Below are 19,214 nucleotides of genomic sequence, written 5' to 3' on the forward strand. Positions count from 1 at the left end.
CCTAAAATTTTCTAATCTTTTCCTACTTCCCTTGTTTTTATATATTATAGTTATTAAGCCAGTCGCCATCGATTCCGAGACTTCCTGAGATTGCTCCATATATTTGTACACATCTAATAAAACAGGTGCCATTATATCCACAAATGTTTTGTAAAACTCACTTGTCAGCCCATCAGAGCCAGGGCTCTTATTTCTATGAGCAGACAAAATCGCCTCCCGTATCTCTGTGACCGCCAAGTCTGTGTCACACATGAGTCTTTCATCCTCTGATATTCTGGCATCTACATAGCTCAACACCTCTTCTATACATCCTTGATCATTGCATTCTTTTTTAAAAAGATTACTATAAAAACATTCTATTGTATCTAAAATCCCCACCAGATCATTCACTGTCTCCCCCCTCTCATTCTCGATTTCTGTAATATAGTTTCTAGCCTGCTTCTTCTTTTCTAACCCTAAAAAGAAGGATGTACATTTCTCTCCTTCTATGGCATACTGTACTCTACTCCTTACTATTGCCCCCATACATGCACTCTTTTCAAAGTTATGTACCGCAGCCTGAGCTTCCATAAAACCTGCCATATCATAACCCTCCACCGTATCAACTTTCCCCAGCTCAATGTCTAGTCTTTTATTCAAAGCTATCCTCTCCCTCTTTAAAAGAAAATTCCTTCGTCTTGCATATTTAATGCTCAACCCTCTAATCTTCTCTTTTAGACCCTCCCACCACAAACCAATATTAACACTTTTAAAATCACTCAATATTTCTCTATTTATACAATCAGAAATCATATCAATATATTTTCCTTCTTTTAGTAGCTCAGCATTCAAACACCATACACCACCCCTCTAGAAGGCACACTAGGACCCAGCAGGAAACCAAGAGAGGCATGATCACTTAATGTATTAAAATCATACCTAATCTTTTTGTATATATTGCACTATATTTTCCGCCGCTAAACAATAATCTATGCGGCTTTGCCTGAGAACCTTCAAAACAACCTGCCTCCTTGAAAAAACTCTCTGACCTGGATGCATTCCCCTCCATACATCACTCAGACAATGATCCTTCATTATCCCCAACAATACTCGCCTAGACATGTCAGAGCGCAACAAAGTACTCCTTGACGTGTCCAGTTTTGTCAATCTAACGTTAAAATCCCCAACCAATATACAGTTACCCACACAATGTTGCTCAAGTGCCTTAAAAAATACTTCTCGGTCACTCTCATTATTAGGTGCATAAACATTCAATAAAGTGTATTGCACATTTAGAAATTCAAATTTAACACTCAAAAGTCTACCCTCTTTATCCGCATACACTTGCCTAATATTCTGTACACTATCCCTCTTAATTAATATAGCAACCCCCACACGTCCTCTCCCCACCATTATTATAATAAATCAAATCCATCCATCTCTTTCTTACTCCATCCATCATACTGTCAGTCCAGTGTGTCTCTTGGAAGCATAAAATATCAGCCTGTAGTAGACTCACTGTCTGTTCTAACTTTCCCATATTCCTTAGTCCATTAATATTAACAGATACAACACTCACCATAAGTACAATTAATATGTTGATTTTTCCCATCATCAAGACCCAGTCTTTTTCTTCTTCTTCTTGATCTTGCTCTTCCTACTTTCCTTTGCTTCTTCCCTCACCCTTTGGACTTCACCCGCGGACACTTCACTCTCAGAGTCCTTCCTCTTCGCGGATTCCCCCTTCACATCCATACTTTCAGGAATAGTGTCAGGTACAACCCCTCCATTATCTTCATCTCCCTCACCTTCAGATGTTTCCGTTTCCTGCTCACCTCCTCCTCCTTCTCCACCATCAGGCTCCTTTCCATCTGTGCAGTAGTCATCTAGGAATTCGACATCCATGCTCGCCCCCAATTCCATCCCCCCTCTGTCGCAGTAGATTCACCATCTCCTCCTCCTCCACCATCCTTGTCTCCTTTTTTCCCCGTCCTCCATCACGTCCCCCTCCTCCACTCTCTCTTCTTCCATCTCCTCCTCCTGTTGTTCCATGTCTTCACCATCTGTTGGCCCAGTACACGTACAGCGCATTCTTCTCTCCCCACATCCATTACATGGTCTCTCCTCTCTCTCGACGCACTCTCTTGCATAGTGCCCTTGTGCTCCGCATCTCCGACATAGAAAATCAGGACAGTCCCGTACTACGTGGCCAGACTGAATACAAATTCGGCACACTTTAACTTGCCTGTCATGTATCACTCGAAAGTACTCAGTCCCCTCCAACGTCTCAAACTTGGTAGAATATGGTAGTGAGCGCACCACGTCTGTAAACCGAACTTTACAGAATCTTGTGCCATCAGCGATCTCTGTTCCTGGCCATAATCTCCTCTTAATCCCAGAAACCGCCTTCACACCCCATCCTTCCAATTTTGCCACGATAGTATCGTCACTAATATACACTGGTAAATTCATAAAGGACACCACCAGCTCATCCGCTGAAATGTCCCTCGCCATTACCGTGCACGCATTTGATTTTTAGTCCATCCATTAACCTCTCCTTCCCATGGACATGGGACATCGTAATCTCATACTTCTGATCACCTTTAAATCTGCACCCTATCACCGTTCCACACGCCTCCTTTATCCCTCTCAGCAATTCCATCATCGTTAATTTCTTTTCCCCAGTGATATCCACCGCCACCGTACAAGTCTTATCATAGGACTTTTCCCTCGATGATGGTGCATCAGGAACTTTTCCTCCATGTCCAGTACTCTTTGTCTGTTCCATCGCGTAGGTCGTTGTATCTATTGTTGTCCGTCCGATTAACTAATTATATCTGTATTTTTCCCTCCTTTCCTTCCCCCCCCAGCAAAAGCTGCTAGGGGAGAAACAACTCTTACTAATAAATCAAAAACAAAAATCAAATTCCACATAAATAACCAAACAAAAAAAGATTTCAAAACGCAGCAACCAATTCCCTCTCCTTCTCCTCCAATACCACCGCACCTGTTTCCACTTCCTCAATTACCGAAAGGGGCGTATTCAGGCTGGTATGGCCGTAAGCGCAGGAACAGCTCTTGGTACACTATATAAAGACATTAACAAAATGTATCAGTGATTCGAATTTCCATGCAACTTAATGAACAGACTAAAAACAAAGGCTGAAAGTACTGCCTATATTTTCAGGGAAACGCACTGTCTATTATTTAAATTGATCAGGGCAGGGCAGGGCAGCACATACAAACTGCATTTAGTCCAATAAAATTACATGATATTATTAGGGTGACATATAAAAGGCAGTTGCTCCATGACACAAGAGCACGCTCTTCTGGGACAAAAAGCTTTCAGCACCTGGTGTTCCCAGGCGGTCTCCTATCCAAGTACTAACCAGGTCAAATCCTGCTTAGCTTCCGAGATCAGACGAGATCAGGCATATTCAGGATGGTATGGCCATAAGCGCAGGAACATCTCTTGGTACACTATATAAAGACATGAACAAAATTTACAAGCAATTCGAATTTCCGTGCAACTTAATGAACTGACTAAAAACAAAGGCTGAATGTACTGCCTATATTTTGAGGGAAACGCTTTGTTTATTATTTAATTTGATCAGGTTAGGACAGCACATACAAACTTCATTTAGTCCAATAAAAATACATGATATTTTTAGGGTGATAAATAAAAGGCAGTTGCTCCATGACACAAGAGCACTCTCTAGCGGAACAAAAAGCTTACAGCATCTGGTATTCACAGGCGGTCTCCAATCCAAGTACTAACCAGGCCCAAACCTGCTTAGCATCCGAGATCAGGTGTATTTTTTATTTTTATTTTTTTATTTTTTTTTAAATAACCCATCATAGCTTTACAGCTTATATTTTTTACATATCATAGCTTCATATTTCACATCACATCTTATAGCTTCACAGCTTATTATTTTTACATATCATAGCTTATTTTTTTTACATATCATAGCTTCATATTTCACATCACATCTCATAGCTTCACAGCTTATTTTTTTACATATCATAGCTTCATATTTCACATCACATCTTCACAGCTTATTTTTACATATCATAGCTTCATATTTCACATCACATCTTCACAGCTTATTTTTACATATCATAGCTTCATATTTCACATCACATCTTCACATCTCAGCATATAACACAGATTATCAGTCCACGTCATAGCTTCTTACATGCTTTTACAGCAACTGGTATTCCAAGGTGGTCCCCCATCCAAGTACTAACCAGCCCCTAAACCTGCTTAGCTTCCGAGATCTGACGAGATCGGGCGATTCAGGCTGGTATGGCCGTAAGCGAGTGAACAACTCTTGGTACACTATATAAAGACATGTACAAAATTTACCAGTGATTCGAATTTCCGTGCAACTTAATGAACCGACTAAAAACAAAGGCTGAATGTACTGCCTATATTTTCAGGGAAACGCACTATATATTATTTAATTTGATCAGGTAAGGACAGCACATACAAACTGCATTTAGTCCAATAAAAATACATGATATTTTTAGGGTGATAAACAAAAGCAGTTGCTCAATGACACAAGAGTACTCTCTTGTGGAACAAAAGCTTACAGCACCTGGTATTCGCAGGCTGTCTCCCATCCAAGTACTAACCAGGCCAGATCCTGCTTAGCTTCCGAGATCAGACAAGATCAGGCATATTCAGGCTGGTATGGCCGTAAGCGCAGGAACAACTCTTGGTACACTATATAAAGACATGAACAAAATGTATCAGTGATTCATATATCCGTGCAACTTAAGGAACCAACTAAAAACAAAGGCTGAATGTACTGCCTATATTTTGAGGGAAACGCACTGTCTATTATTTAAATTGATCAGGGCAGCACATACAAACTGCATTTAGTCCAATAAAAATACATGGTATTATTAGGGTGATAAATAAAAGGCAGTTGCTCCATGACACATATATTTGGAGGGGAAACGCACTGTCTATTATTTAATTTGATCAGGTTAGGACAGCACATACAAACTTCATTTAGTCCAATAAAAATACATGATATTTTTAGGGTGATAAATAAAAGGCAGTTGCTCCATGACACAAGAGCACTCTTTCGCGGAACAAAAAGCTTACAGCATCTGGTATTCACAGGCGGTCTCCCATCCAAGTACTAACCAGGCCCAAACCTGCTTAGCATCCGAGATCAAACGAGATCAGGTGTATTCAGGCTGGTATGGCCATAAGCGAGTGAACAACTCTTGGTACACTATATAAAGACATGTACAAATTTACCAGTGATTCGAATTTCCGTGCAACTTAATGAACCGACTAAAAACAAAGGCTGAATGTACTGCCTATATTTTCAGGGAAACGCACTATATATTATTTAATTTGATCAGGTAAGGACAGCACATACAAACTGCATTTAGTCCAATAAAAATACATGATATTTTTAGGGTGATAAACAAAAGCAGTTGCTCAATGACACAAGAGTACTCTCTTGTGGAACAAAAGCTTACAGCACCTGGTATTCGCAGGCTGTCTCCCATCCAAGTACTAACCAGGCCAGATCCTGCTTAGCTTCCGAGATCAGACAAGATCAGGCATATTCAGGCTGGTATGGCCGTAAGCGCAGGAACAACTCTTGGTACACTATATAAAGACATGAACAAAATGTATCAGTGATTCATATATCCGTGCAACTTAAGGAACCAACTAAAAACAAAGGCTGAATGTACTGCCTATATTTTGAGGGAAACGCACTGTCTATTATTTAAATTGATCAGGGCAGCACATACAAACTGCATTTAGTCCAATAAAAATACATGGTATTATTAGGGTGATAAATAAAAGGCAGTTGCTCCATGACACATATATTTGGGAGGGAAACGCACTGTCTATTATTTAATTTGATCAGGTTAGGACAGCACATACAAACTTCATTTAGTCCAATAAAAATACATGATATTTTTAGGGTGATAAATAAAAGGCAGTTGCTCCATGACACAAGAGCACTCTTTCCTGGGAACAAAAAGCTTACAGCATCTGGTATTCACAGGCGGTCTCCAATCCAAGTACTAACCAGGCCCAAACCTGCTTAGCATCCGAGATCAAACGAGATCAGGTGTATTTTTTTTTTTTTTTTTTAAAGAATTAACCCATCATAGCTTTTTTACAGCTTATATTTTTTTTACATATCATAGCTTCATATTTCACATCACATCTTCACATCTCATAGCTTCACAGCTTATTTTTACATATCATAGCTTCATATTTCACATCTCATAGCTTCACAGCTTATTTTTACATATCATAGCTTCATATTTCACATCACATCTTCACATCTCATAGCTTCACAGCTTATTTTTTTTCCATATCATAGCTTCATATTTCACATCTTCACATCTCAGCCTATAACGCAGATTATCAGTCCACGTCATAGCTTCTTACATGCTTTTACAGCAACTGGTATTCCAAGGTGGTCCCCATCCAAGTACTAACCAGGCCAGATCCTGCTTAGCTTCCGAGATCAGACAAGATCAGGCATATTCAGGCTGGTATGGCCGTAAGCGAGTGAACAACTCTTGGTACACTATATAAAGACATGTACAAAATTTACCAGTGATTCGAATTTCCGTGCAACTTAATGAACCGACTAAAAACAAAGGCTGAATGTACTGCCTATATTTTCAGGGAAACGCACTATATATTATTTAATTTGATCAGGTAAGGACAGCACATACAAACTGCATTTAGTCCAATAAAAATACATGATATTTTTAGGGTGATAAACAAAAGCAGTTGCTCAATGACACAAGAGTACTCTCTTGTGGAACAAAAGCTTACAGCACCTGGTATTCGTAGGCGGTCTCCCATCCAAGTACTAACCAGGCCAGATCCTGCTTAGCTTCCGAGATCAGACAAGATCAGGCATATTCAGGCTGGTATGGCCGTAAGCGCAGGAACAACTCTTGGTACACTATATAAAGACATGAACAAAATTTATCAGTGATTCATATATCCGTGCAACTTAATGAACCAACTAAAAACAAAGGCTGAATGTACTGCCTATATTTTGAGGGGAAACGCACTGTCTATTATTTAAATTGATCAGGGCAGCACATTACAAACTGCATTTAGTCCAATAAAAATACATGGTATTATTAGGGTGATAAATAAAAGGCAGTTGCTCCATGACACATATATTTTGGAGGGAAACGCACTGTCTATTATTTAAATTGTCAGGGCAGGGCAGCACATACAAACTGCATTTAGTCCAATAAAAATACATGATATTATTAGGGTGATAAATAAAAGGCAGTTGCTCCATGACACATATATTTTTGAGGGAAATGCACTGTCTATTATTTAAATTGATTAGTGCAGGGCAGGGCAGCACATACAAACTGCATTTAGTCCAATAAAAATACATGATATTATTAGGGTGATAAATAAAAGGCAGTTGCTCCATGACACAAGATAACTCTCTAGTGGAACAAAAAGTTTACATCACCTGGTATTCCCAGGCGGTCTCCCATCCAAGTACTAACCAGGCCCAATCCTGCTTAGTTTCCGAGATCAGACGAGATCGGGTGTATTTTATTTATTTATATTTTATTATGAAAATCAGACAATTTTACATCATTTCAATCATCATTAAAGGGTGAACAATTCACCCTTTTACAAAATCAGAAAGAAGATACAATAAATCAACAATTAAAACACTCACCTAATCCAATTAATAGTTAAACACAAGTTTTCCATTTGATGACATTCTAATAAATGTACTCCCCCACACAAATTCTTTTTCAAAGTTGCCCCCACCATATCTCTGCATTATCTCTATATTTCCCTCCAACATACTCTTAAAAAGTACCTCCACACTCACACATTTCCCTTCATAATGCCCCCAAGTTCCTTCTTAGTCTTACAGCATATCGAGCATGACTTAAAACATAATTAACCAAATTAAAATTCAAAACTTTACTTTTCCCATTAATACCAAAAAGAAAAAATCCCCCATTAAAAATCTCTTCCCCAATGTTTCACTAAAAGCTCCTTTAAAAACTCATGAAAACCTCTTATTCTACTGCATTCAATGAAAAAGTGCATAAAGTTTTTCCACCTCTATATGACAAATGTCACATTCTCTATTAATATTTCTGTTGATTTGATGTAAGACCACATTAGTAAAAATCCTATTATGTTTTATTTTAAAATCATTGTCTTCACATTCTATGGAATTCCCCTTTACATTAACATTCCTCCATATTGACTTCACATCCAAATCTACAAAAACCTCCGACCACACTTTCTCAGAAGCAGGCACTCTTATCTCTTTTAAAATACATTTACTATAGACTGTTTTAACTTTCAAGCCTGACAAATCACGTTTCACTCCACCACTTTCATAAAATAAACCGCAAACCCCTGGCTCTCTTAACCACCCCTGTATTTATTAAAACACCCCATTCCTCCAGAATGCACCCTAAAATTCTCTTATACATATTTTCTACTGTAGTTTTGCTTATTTCATCATCAACCTCAACAACATTGTCATAAATAGCTTGTACCGGTAGAAACCCCGGCCTGACCTCATATAGAAAATCACCAATCTGTCGCATCCCAGCTCTCATAAAATATTTACAATACAACATTGTATTATTATATTTGATCTTTGGATTCAAAAAGATAGGCTGATTTAAAATATTTTCCAAAATATTACATTCATACAGAAATGTGTGGTAAAACCTGCCCCCAAGCCTCGAAAACTTCCTTATAAAACAAAGGTATATTTCCCAACATTTCTTGTTTTACACTCATTAATAAACCATTATCCCCTATCCTCCCAACCTCCTGCAAATACTCTGCAAAAACTTTTCCACCCATAATCTAATTCCCCATATAAATACTTCCGAACCATTTTCACTCTTATTGCTATTTTCCTCACCCTTAGATCCACTACCTTCAAGCCCCCCTCCTCATAACCCGCAATCAATGTTTTAAAAGCGATTTTCCCCTTCCCATCCCATAAAAATTCAACTAAATCTTATTCATTTCAATTAAAACCCATTCTGGCACATCTAAGACATTCATGACGTGAATACAAATTGACATCAGTAAAGAATTTATAACAATAACCTTCCCCCTTTAATTTTAACAACCTCCCCTTCCACATATTTACAACCTTTCTGACTTTATTTATCACCCCACTCCATGTCAAATCCCTAGCTTCTTTTTCTTTTACACCTAAAAAAACTCCTAACACCTTAAAATATTCTTTGGCCTCTTTAAAGGAAAAATCCCCTCATTTACCTTCCCAATATACATTACAACAGACTTTTCCATATTAACTTTAGCTCCTGATGCTCTTCCATATACTTTAAAACCTTCTATTACCCTTTTTACACTGTCCTCATCTCTAACTGTTATAGTTGTGTCATCTGCATATTGGTGAATCAAACTAAATCCCCCTGTGGAGACTGTACACAATTAATAAAATTATCCTTCTTAAGAAAAGCCGCTAAAGGCTCAGCTGATAATGTCACGAGTTACAAAGCCAGAACCCAGAAGCAGACCAGGACAAGGTAAGTTGAAACGAAGGTGAGTGTTTATTTACAAATTCAAGAGTGATGCTGAATAATCCAGGGAACAGAGCGGGCGGCGTTGATTAGTTGTTAGGGGTGCAGTGGTTGATCCAATCATGGCTCGGCAGCCGCGACCACCAGGCAGAGGTTGGATGAAGGTTCCGGACGAGTGACTGCAGATGGAACAAAACGGAGGTAAGTAAACAACAAACCAACAAGGTGCAAAACAACAAAACTAACGCTAGAAGCTCTAAGACTGATACTCTGGTAAACCTACTGTTCATGGCTAACGATCCGGCAGGGAATGGATGTTAGGCCAGAGCCTAAGAAGGGTGATGATCAGGACCAGGTGTGCAGATTGCAGATGGGATGCAGGTGCGGAAATCAAGAGAGCTCCCCGGAGCGTTCCAGAACCCTCGGGAAACTGGAGATCCCGAGCAGAAAAACTAGTCCACAGACAGGACCCGACTCAGACTGCCGGGATCGTTACAGTACCCCCTCCGACCGAACGCCACCGGGCGGACTCCCGGAGCGCCAGGATGGAGGCGGTAGAAGTCACGGATGAGGTCAGCATCTAGGATCTGTCGCCGCGGAATCCAACTCCTCTCTTCAGGACCATACCCCTCCCAGTCACGAGATACCTGGAAACCCCGGCCCCGCCGTCTGGAATCCATGATGCGTCGCACCGTGTAGGCAGGACCACCTCCGATCATCCGAGGAGGAGGAGGAGGAGGCGGAGGAGGCAACAGAGGACTGAGGAAAACAGGCTTGAGGCAGGAGACATGAAAGGTGGGATGGACTCTGAGCGTCCTCGGGAGTTTGAGTCGAACTGCCACCGGATTGATCACCTTCTCCACCACAAACGGACCAATGAACTTGGTAACAACTTCCTAGACTCAGTCCGTAGGAAGATCGTGTGGCCAACCAGACCCTATCTCCGATGGTGTAGGTGGGAGCGGGGATCCGGCGACGATTCGCCTGGAGCTGATACCGGTCCGAAACTCCTAAGGAGTGCCTTTCTGGCCCGATGCCAGGTCCGGTGGCAACGACGAATATGGGCCTGGAACAGAAGGCACTGAGAGCTCCTTCTCCTGAGAAGGGAACAAGGGAGGTTGGTAGCCATACAGGCACTGGAAGGGAGACATCCCAGTGGCAGATGTAGGGGAGAGTATTGTGGGCATACTCAACCCAAGGCAACTGAGAGACCCAGGAGGTGGGGTTGGAAGAGGCCAGGCAGCGTAGCGTGGATTCCATCTTCTGGTTGGCTCTCTCCGCCTGACCATTAGATTGGGGGTGAAAACCAGATGTGAGACTGACTGTAGCTCCAATGGCCAAACAGAAGGACTTCCAGACAGCAGAGGTAAACTGAGGGCCACGGTCGGAAACGAGATCACTGGGCAACCCGTGGACCCTGAAAACCTCCCCTAACCAGGATCTCGGACGTCTCGAGGCAGAGGGGAAGCTTGGCAATTGGCACAAAGTGGGCGAACTTGCTGAATCTGTCCACGATAGTCAGAACGACCGTGTTCCCCTCAGAAGCGGGCAACCCAGTGACAAAGTCCAGGGCCAGATGCGACCATGGTCGCGGGGAATAGGAAGGGGTGAAGTAGCCTGAGCTGGGCCGATTGGTACCCTTATTCTGCGCACACACTGACAGGCAGCAACCATAACCGAGTATCCTCGGCCGTGGCAGGCCACCAAAAACGTCTGCGAAGAAACGCCATCGTCCGAGCCACGCCAGGGTGACAAGCCATCTTGCTGGCGTGGGACCATTTGAGGACCGCAGGATGAAACCGACTCAGGCACAAACAACCGACCGGGTGGACCGTTACGGGACCGGGCTGCGTCCGAAGAGCCGCCATCACCTCCTCCTCAATCTTCCACCCTAACAGCTCCCACGACGCAGTTTCCGGGGAGAAGTATCTCTGGTCTTGGACCCACCCTCCTCCGTCTTGGAGAACATCCGAGACAAGGCGTCCGCCTTTGCAGTTCTTAGATCCAGGTCGGAACGTCAGGGAAAAATTGAATCGTCCGAAAAACAACGACCACCTGGCCTGACGGGAGTTGAGACGTCTAGCCGATTGCACGTAAGCAAGATTTCTTGTGGTCAGTCCAGACAATAAACGGTTGCTCCGCCCCCTCAACCAGTGGCGCCACTCCTCCAAGGCAAGTTTCACCCGAGAAGCTCCCGGTTACCCACATCGTAATTCCTCTCCGCAGGCGAAAGGCGCGAGTAGTAGGCGCAGGGATGGAGTTTACTGTCCGTGGAGCATCGCTGCGAGCAGGATGGCGCCAACTCCCACATCAGACGCGTCCACTTCAACGACGAACTGACGGGCCGTGTCCGTTGAGAGAGAATCGGTGCGTTGGTGAATCGCCTCTTCAAATCCAGAAACGCTCGATCCGCCTCGGATTCCACTTGAAGTTCCTGATACTGGAAGTCAAGGCAGTTAACGGGAGCGGCCACACGGCTGTAATCCCCGGATGAATCTGCGGTAGAAATTCGCGAAACCCCAAAAAATCTCTGGAGCTGCAATCTCGTACCGGGCTGGGCCCATTCCAGAACCGCTCTAACCTTCTCCTGGTCCATCCTAATCTCTCCCCTGGAGATGATGTACCCGAGAAAGGATGTCGTGGTGGGCGTGAAACTCGCACTTCTCGGCCTTCACGAACAGGCGATTCTCCAACAATCGCTGCAGAACCTGCCGGACATGCTGGACGTGGTCGGAAGGTTCCTTCGAGAAGATCGAGAATGTCATCCAGGTAAACAAACACAAAGAGACCCGATCATATCTCTCAGGACGTCGTTCACCATACTCTGGAATACCGCTGGAGCATTGGTCAGTCCAAACGGCATCACCTGATACTCGAAGTGACCCATCGGTGTATTGAAACCCGTCAACCACTCGTCTCCCCTCTCTGATCCGGACCATGTGATCGCATTGCGTAGGTCTAGCTTGGTGAACACCGTAGCACCCTGTAAGGAGTCGAAGGCAGAACTCATCAAGGGCAGGGGATACTTGTTCTTGACCGTGATGTCATTCAACCCCGATAATCAATACACGGTCGAGAGAGCCATCCTTCTTACCCACAAAGAAGAATCCTGCCCCCAGGGGTGATGACGAGGACGAACGAGACCAGCAGCTAGGGACTCCTTGATGTAGGTCTCCAAAGCCTCACGTTCAGGGCGGGAGATACTGTATAACCTTCCCTTGGGGTAGACAGCTCCAGGGAACAGGTTGATGGCACAATCCATATGGTCGGTGGGGAGGGAGTGACAGAGCCTTCTGCTTACTGAACACTTCCCCAAATCGTGATATGTCTCGGGAACCAGGGACAAATCTGGGGGTTTAGCCTCAATCACCTGACTGGGAACCGAATGGGGACAGGCAGTCTTGAGACAGTTAGCATGACAATCAAGGCTCCAACTCGTTACCTTGCCCGTCACCCAATCGAACGTGGGATTGTGTTCCTTCAGCCAGGGGTATCCAAGGACCAGAGGGAACATGGGAAGACGGCAGAATGAAGAATGAAATCATCTCCGAATGATTCCCCGACAACAGCATCTTAACCGGTTCAGTCCTCATCGTGATACGTGCCAGACTACTGCCGTTCAGAGTGGTCGGCTTCAATGGCTTCCGGCAATTGCTCCTTGGAAAGCCCCAGCTGTTCCACCAACTCGGCATCAAGAAAGCTTCCACCGGCACCTGAATCGATAAAAGCGTTAATCGCTAAGCTCTGATTCCTGTTCACAAGGGTAGCCGGGAAACGGGGTCTGACAGAGGTACTGAGAGGTTGAAACTGGCTCGCTCAAAAGTCCTCCCAACTTTAGCGAGCCGGGCAGTTTGACGACCGCCGGGAACAAGTGGAGATGTAATGTCCCGAGCTACCACAGTAGAGGCAGCAGTTGGTCTTACGTCTATGTTGACGCTCCTCCTTGGTTAACCCGTGCCGCCCCACTTGCATGGGTTCAGAATCGGGAGAGAGGACCTCTCCACTAATCCTTTGTGGTGGAGAATGATCGACGTGTTCTGGTCCACCACCCGACCCGACTGGGAACTGAGAAGCTGATCGACTGGACGGACCCCATTGCTTCTCCCTCCTTCGCTCTCGGACTCGATTATCCACCCGAATAGACAAGGCTACCAAGCTGTCCAGGTCACTAGGCTCCGGATAGGAGATCAGCTCATCCTTGAGCTGCTCCGACAGACCCTGGTAAAAGGCCGCTTGCAGAGACTCCTCATTCCACCCACTCTCCACAGCCAACGTCTTGAACTCGATCACGAAGTCGGCCACGCTGCGAGTTCCTTGGTGGAGCGAAAACAGGCGCCTAGCTCGTCCCTCCCTCGGACGGAATGGTCGAAGAGCTTCCTCATCTCGGCCGTGAACCCCTGGTATGAAGCCATGCAGGGGTCTTGTCGTTCCCAAACGGCTGAAGCCCACTCCAGCGCTCGACCACGCAGCAACTCAATCACAAAGGCTATCCTAGCCTTGTCTGTGGCATAAGAGTAGGGCTGTAGATCGAACACTAACCCACACTGCATAAGGAAAGAACGGCATCTTCCCAGCTCCCCCTCATATTTATCCGGCGTCGGAACCTTGGGCTCACGGAAGGACACCGCTTCAGACGCGGCAGGCGAGATGGGTGAAACCGGTAGTGGATCCTCCACCGGAAACTTGCGCTGGTTCTGGACCTCCGTCAGACCGGTAGAAAGGTTCGAACTGCCAACGCGATCTCCTGTAGCTCCGTGCTATGATGGCCCAACATCTTCTCCTGATGGGTAATGGCATGGCGAACAGAGTCCAGGTCCGCTGGGTTCATTACTGGCCGGATCGTTCTGTCACGAGTTACAAAGCCAGAACCCAGAAGCAGACCAGGACAAGGTAAGTTGAAACGAAGGTGAGTGTTTATTTACAAATTCAAGAGTGATGCTGAATAATCCAGGGAACAGAGCGGGCGGCGTTGATTAGTTGTTAGGGTGCAGTGGTTGATCCAATCGTGGCTCGGCAGCCGCCGACCACCAGGCAGAGGTTGGATGAAGGTTCCCGGACGAGTGACTGCAGATGGAACAAAACGGAGGTAAGTAAACAACAAACCAACAAGGTGCAAAACAACAAAACTAACGCTAGAAGCTCTAAGACTGATACTCTGGTAAACCTACTGTTCATGGCTAACGATCCGGCAGGGAATGGATGTTAGGCCAGAGCCTAAGAAGGGTGATGATCAGGACCAGGTGTGCAGATTGCAGATGGGATGCAGGTGCGGAAATCAAGAGAGCTCCCCGGAGCGTTCCAGAACCCTCGGGAAACTGGAGATCCTGAGCAGAAAAACTAGTCCACAGACAGGACCCGACTCAGACTGCCGGGATCGTTACAGATAAAACATACAATAAAGCAGATAAAGGACATCCCTGTCTCACAGATCTCTCCAGAGTAAAAGAATCGGTTAAAACCCCATTGCATTTCACCCTACTTTTTGCATTTCTATATAATAATTTAATCCACCCCTATTATTTTATTACCAAAGCCAAATCTTTCCAAGACCCTAAACATAAAATCATGTTCTACTCTATCAAAAGCCTTATTTAAATCTATGCTTAAAACAATACCTCCTATCTTATCCCCATTCATTTTGTGTATCACGTCTCTAATCGTATTAATTGTGTCAGCTATATCTCTCCCAGGAACACTATAATTCTGTGTTGATGCTATAATATCATGTAAAACTCTCTTCATCCTATTCGCTAAAATTTTGGCTAAAATCTTGTAATCCACATTTAATAAACTAATTGGCCTATAATTTTCCAATTTCACCTTACTCCTTTGTTTTTATATAAAATAGTTATCATTCCTGTCACCATTGATTCTGATACACAATCATTCTCCTCCATATAGTGATAAACCTCCAATAAAATAGGTGCTAAAAGACTTTCATAAACTTTATAAAACTCTGCAATGATACCATCTACACCAGGGCTCTTATTCACCTGTAAACCCTTTATCGCATCCATCACTTCATTTACTGTAATCTTCCCATCACACATCACCTTATCTTCTCCATTAATTTTCACCTCCACACTACCTAAAATCTCCTGTACACACCCCTCATCCACCTCCCCTTTTTAAATAAGTCCTTATAAAAACTCTGCACTGTCTCTAAAATCTCTACATAATCATCTACTACTTCCCCCCTTTACATTTTCAATCTGTCTAAGATATGTTCTTCTTTGAGTACTCTTCTCTAATCCAAGAAAAAAGAAGTGCATTTCTACCCCTCCAAAAATACTTTGCTTTGCTTCTTATAATGGCCCTCATACACTTATCCATGTCATATTTACTCAATTTTGCTTTCAACTCTAAAAACGTTTCTATATTATAATTAGGTTCACTGTCACACTTCCCCATTTCCTCAACCAATTTGGCTCTCAACTCATTTTCTTTTCTTTTCATCCTGCCTCTCTTTTTCCTTGCATATCTTATACTAAAAACTGTTATTTTTCCTTAACCTTGTCCCACCATACACACTTATCCTCCCCTTTCTGCTTATCCTCCATTTCACATATTATCAAAGATTTAAGTTGTTTACAATAATCCTCAACCCCCAAATAACTCGCATTCATACACCATGTACCACCTCCTATTCTTTCTTTGTCTAAACCCACCGAGAAATTTAAACATGCATGATCACTGAGTGTTGTAAATACATACTTAACATCTTTCATACAATCCCTTAAATCTTCTTTAACTAAAATCAAATCGATTCTGGTTTGTTTTAATTCCCCTAAAACCACCTGCCTTCTAGAAAATTCTCGTTTATCGGGATTGTCATCTCTCCATATGTCAATAAGTTTTTCTCAACCATCATTTTCTTTAAAACCCCTCTAGATGCATCATTTCTAAAAGCAGCTCCCCTTGTCATATCTAATCTGTCCATTTTCACATTAAAATCCCCCACCACGATGCAATTTCCCACACTCCATCGTCCCACTTCAACAAATAAAACCTTGCGCTCTATTTCATTATTTGGCGCATAAAAATTTATAATTCTAAACTTCGTATCCATATACTCAAAATCTAAAACTAAAATCCTCCCATTATTATCATCATGTACATGTACCACTTTTCCCACCACATCCTTTCTCACTAGAATAGCAACCCCACTAGAATTCCCTCTACCATTATTAACAAAAATAAAATCCCTCCATATTTGTTTTACTTTTCAATACACAATCATTGTCCCAATGCGTCTCTTGTAGGCATAAGATATCCACATTCTTCATTTGAACTATATTTTGAAATTTATCCATCGTCCTTAAACCATTTACATTTAGGGACACAAACTTAACCATTTCAAAAAAATAATAAAATGAAAAGAAATACCTTCATTGTCCTCTACTTTTTTGTCCTGTTTCTTTCCTCTTCTATCCTTCTTCTCCCCACGCGTCGCTTTCCTCTTCCTGTAGCTTTCCCTTAGTTTTTCTACCTTTGCCCCTTCGTCCGTATCAGATATCTCCTCCAAGCCCATTTCGTCCAACCAACTCAAGTTCTTTACTCCCACATCCGTTGTGCTCCCCGTATCTCTCTCCGTCTCTGGTATTGTCGTCAAACTCAAACTGCCCTCCATGTCTTCACCCCCTGAGGTACTCGCAGGGCCTGAGCTTTCCCCCAAAAATCTGCGCGTCCCCAGTGCCTCCACCCAGCCCGATCCCCCCTCCTCCTGTAAACTCCCTCTTCTCATCTCTGAGTCCAAGCTGCTCCCTATTTCGTCTGCCTTTTGCTCTTCCATCTCTCCACCTTCCTCCACATCCTCTTCCCCATCCTCTTCTTCTCCTCCCGGTGATACATCAGCTTCCATTAAGAGGTCCTGGCTCTCCTCCTCACTTACAACCTCTCCACAGTTGCACTCATCGGTTCCCTTCCGACATCCTGCGCAAACTGCCCTATCCCTCGCTCCAGCACATTCCCTCGCATAGTGTCCCTGGTTTCCGCACTTAAAACACCTAAAGTCAGGGCAGTCCTTTAAAATATGTCCAGGTTGAATACACAGGCGACATACCCTAACCTGCTTGTCATGAATCACCCTGAAATATTCACCACCCTCCATTGTCTCGAACTTAGTGGAATACGGCAAGGACTGCACGGTGTCCGTGAACTTTACCTTACAGTATCTTGTCCCATCCACGATTTCCAGTTTCCCGGCCAGACTCTCCTTCTGATTTCTGAGACCGCAGCTACACCCCAGATCCGCAGTTTATCCAGTATAGCTCCGTCTTCGATATAAACTGGCAAATTCATAAACGAGACTATGAGTTTGTTTGCCATCATGTCTCTCGCCATTACCTTCGTGTTCTTAATCATGAACCCATCCATTAAACACTCTTTTCCATTTTCATCCCCCATCGTGACTTCATATTTCCTTTCTCCTTTTATTCTGCACCCCACCACCTTTCGCACACATCTTTAATTGATCTGAGTAATTCCATCAGTCGTTATCTTGTCTTCTCCCATCAATTCCACTGCCACTGTTCGTTCCTTGCCGATATTTTGAGCCACCTTCAGGTCCAAGTTTTGTCCGTTGCGCATTGCCTTTGTCTTTATCCGTTCCATTATTCTTTGCCATGTTGTCCGTCATTAACCAAACAGAAAAAAAGTCTCAAAAAACTCACCCCCAAGCAGCAGAACTGCAAGGGGGGGAAAAAACTAACTAACCTTAAACTTAATTGAATTCAAAATCAAACAAATGTACTTCAATAAACTAAGAAACTCAAGCAAATAGTTCTCTCCCAAACACTCACTTACAGCTTAATCACCTGCACCTGTCTCACTCAACTCACCGGAAGGGCGTATTCAGGCTGGTATGGCCGTAAGTGCAGGAACAACTCTTGGTACACTATATAAAGACATGAACAAAATGTATCAGTGATTCGTATTTCCATGCAACTTAATGAACAGACTAAAAACAAAGGCTGAATGTACTGCCTATATTTTCAGGGAAACGCTTTGTCTATTATTTAATTTGACCAGGGCAGGGCAGCACATACAAACTGCATTTAGTCCAATAAAAATACATGATATTATTAGGGTGATAAATAAAAGGCAGTTGCTCCATGACACATATATTTTTGAGGGGAAACGCACTGTCTATTATTTAAATTGATCAGGTCAGGGCAGGGCAGCACATACAAACTGCATTTAGTCCAACAAAATTACATGATATTATTAGGGTGATATATAAAAGGCAGTTGCTCCATGACACAAGAGTACTCTCCAGTGGAACAAAAAAGCTTACAGCACCTGGTATTCCCAGGCGGTTTCCCCAGGCGGTCTCCTATCCAAGTACTAACCAGGCCCAATCCTGCTTAGCTTCCGAGATCAGACGAGATCAGGCATATTTTTTTTTTTCTCTTTTTATTATCAAAAAATTCAATTTTTTACAATATTTACAGTACACTATTACAATGAACAATACAGAAGACACTATCCTAACATAGGCAGGTGAACAATTCACCCCTATCAAATCAAAGAACCCAAAGAAATAAAAATACAAAAAAAACTCAGACATGACTAAGACATAACAAATTCCACCCACAAAATAGGCAGATAAAAGCCACCCCTATCAAATAAAAATAAACAAAGAAAATATTCAAACTAATTCTTTCAAGAGT

General features: G+C 43.1%; 1 non-coding gene and 6 pseudogenes across 1 annotated transcript; all 7 read right to left on the bottom strand.

Moving 5' to 3' along the window:
• Positions 1-3,319: 3,319 nt before the first annotated feature.
• On the bottom strand, positions 3,320-3,438 carry LOC123484817 (annotated as a pseudogene).
• A 743-nt stretch (positions 3,439-4,181) lies between these two features.
• LOC123484821 lies at positions 4,182-4,300 on the bottom strand (annotated as a pseudogene).
• A 268-nt stretch (positions 4,301-4,568) lies between these two features.
• Positions 4,569-4,687, bottom strand: LOC123484819 (annotated as a pseudogene).
• A 401-nt stretch (positions 4,688-5,088) lies between these two features.
• LOC123484827 lies at positions 5,089-5,207 on the bottom strand. The gene has a single exon (XR_006658720.1). It is a non-coding gene; the product is annotated as a 5S ribosomal RNA (ribosomal RNA).
• A 267-nt stretch (positions 5,208-5,474) lies between these two features.
• On the bottom strand, positions 5,475-5,593 carry LOC123484820 (annotated as a pseudogene).
• An 822-nt stretch (positions 5,594-6,415) lies between these two features.
• LOC123484826 lies at positions 6,416-6,533 on the bottom strand (annotated as a pseudogene).
• A 268-nt stretch (positions 6,534-6,801) lies between these two features.
• LOC123484818 lies at positions 6,802-6,920 on the bottom strand (annotated as a pseudogene).
• Positions 6,921-19,214: the final 12,294 nt, after the last annotated feature.

Source organism: Coregonus clupeaformis, unplaced genomic scaffold (assembly GCF_020615455.1).
Source record: "Coregonus clupeaformis isolate EN_2021a unplaced genomic scaffold, ASM2061545v1 scaf0476, whole genome shotgun sequence".
In the NCBI taxonomy this organism is placed as follows: Eukaryota; Metazoa; Chordata; class Actinopteri; order Salmoniformes; family Salmonidae; genus Coregonus; species Coregonus clupeaformis.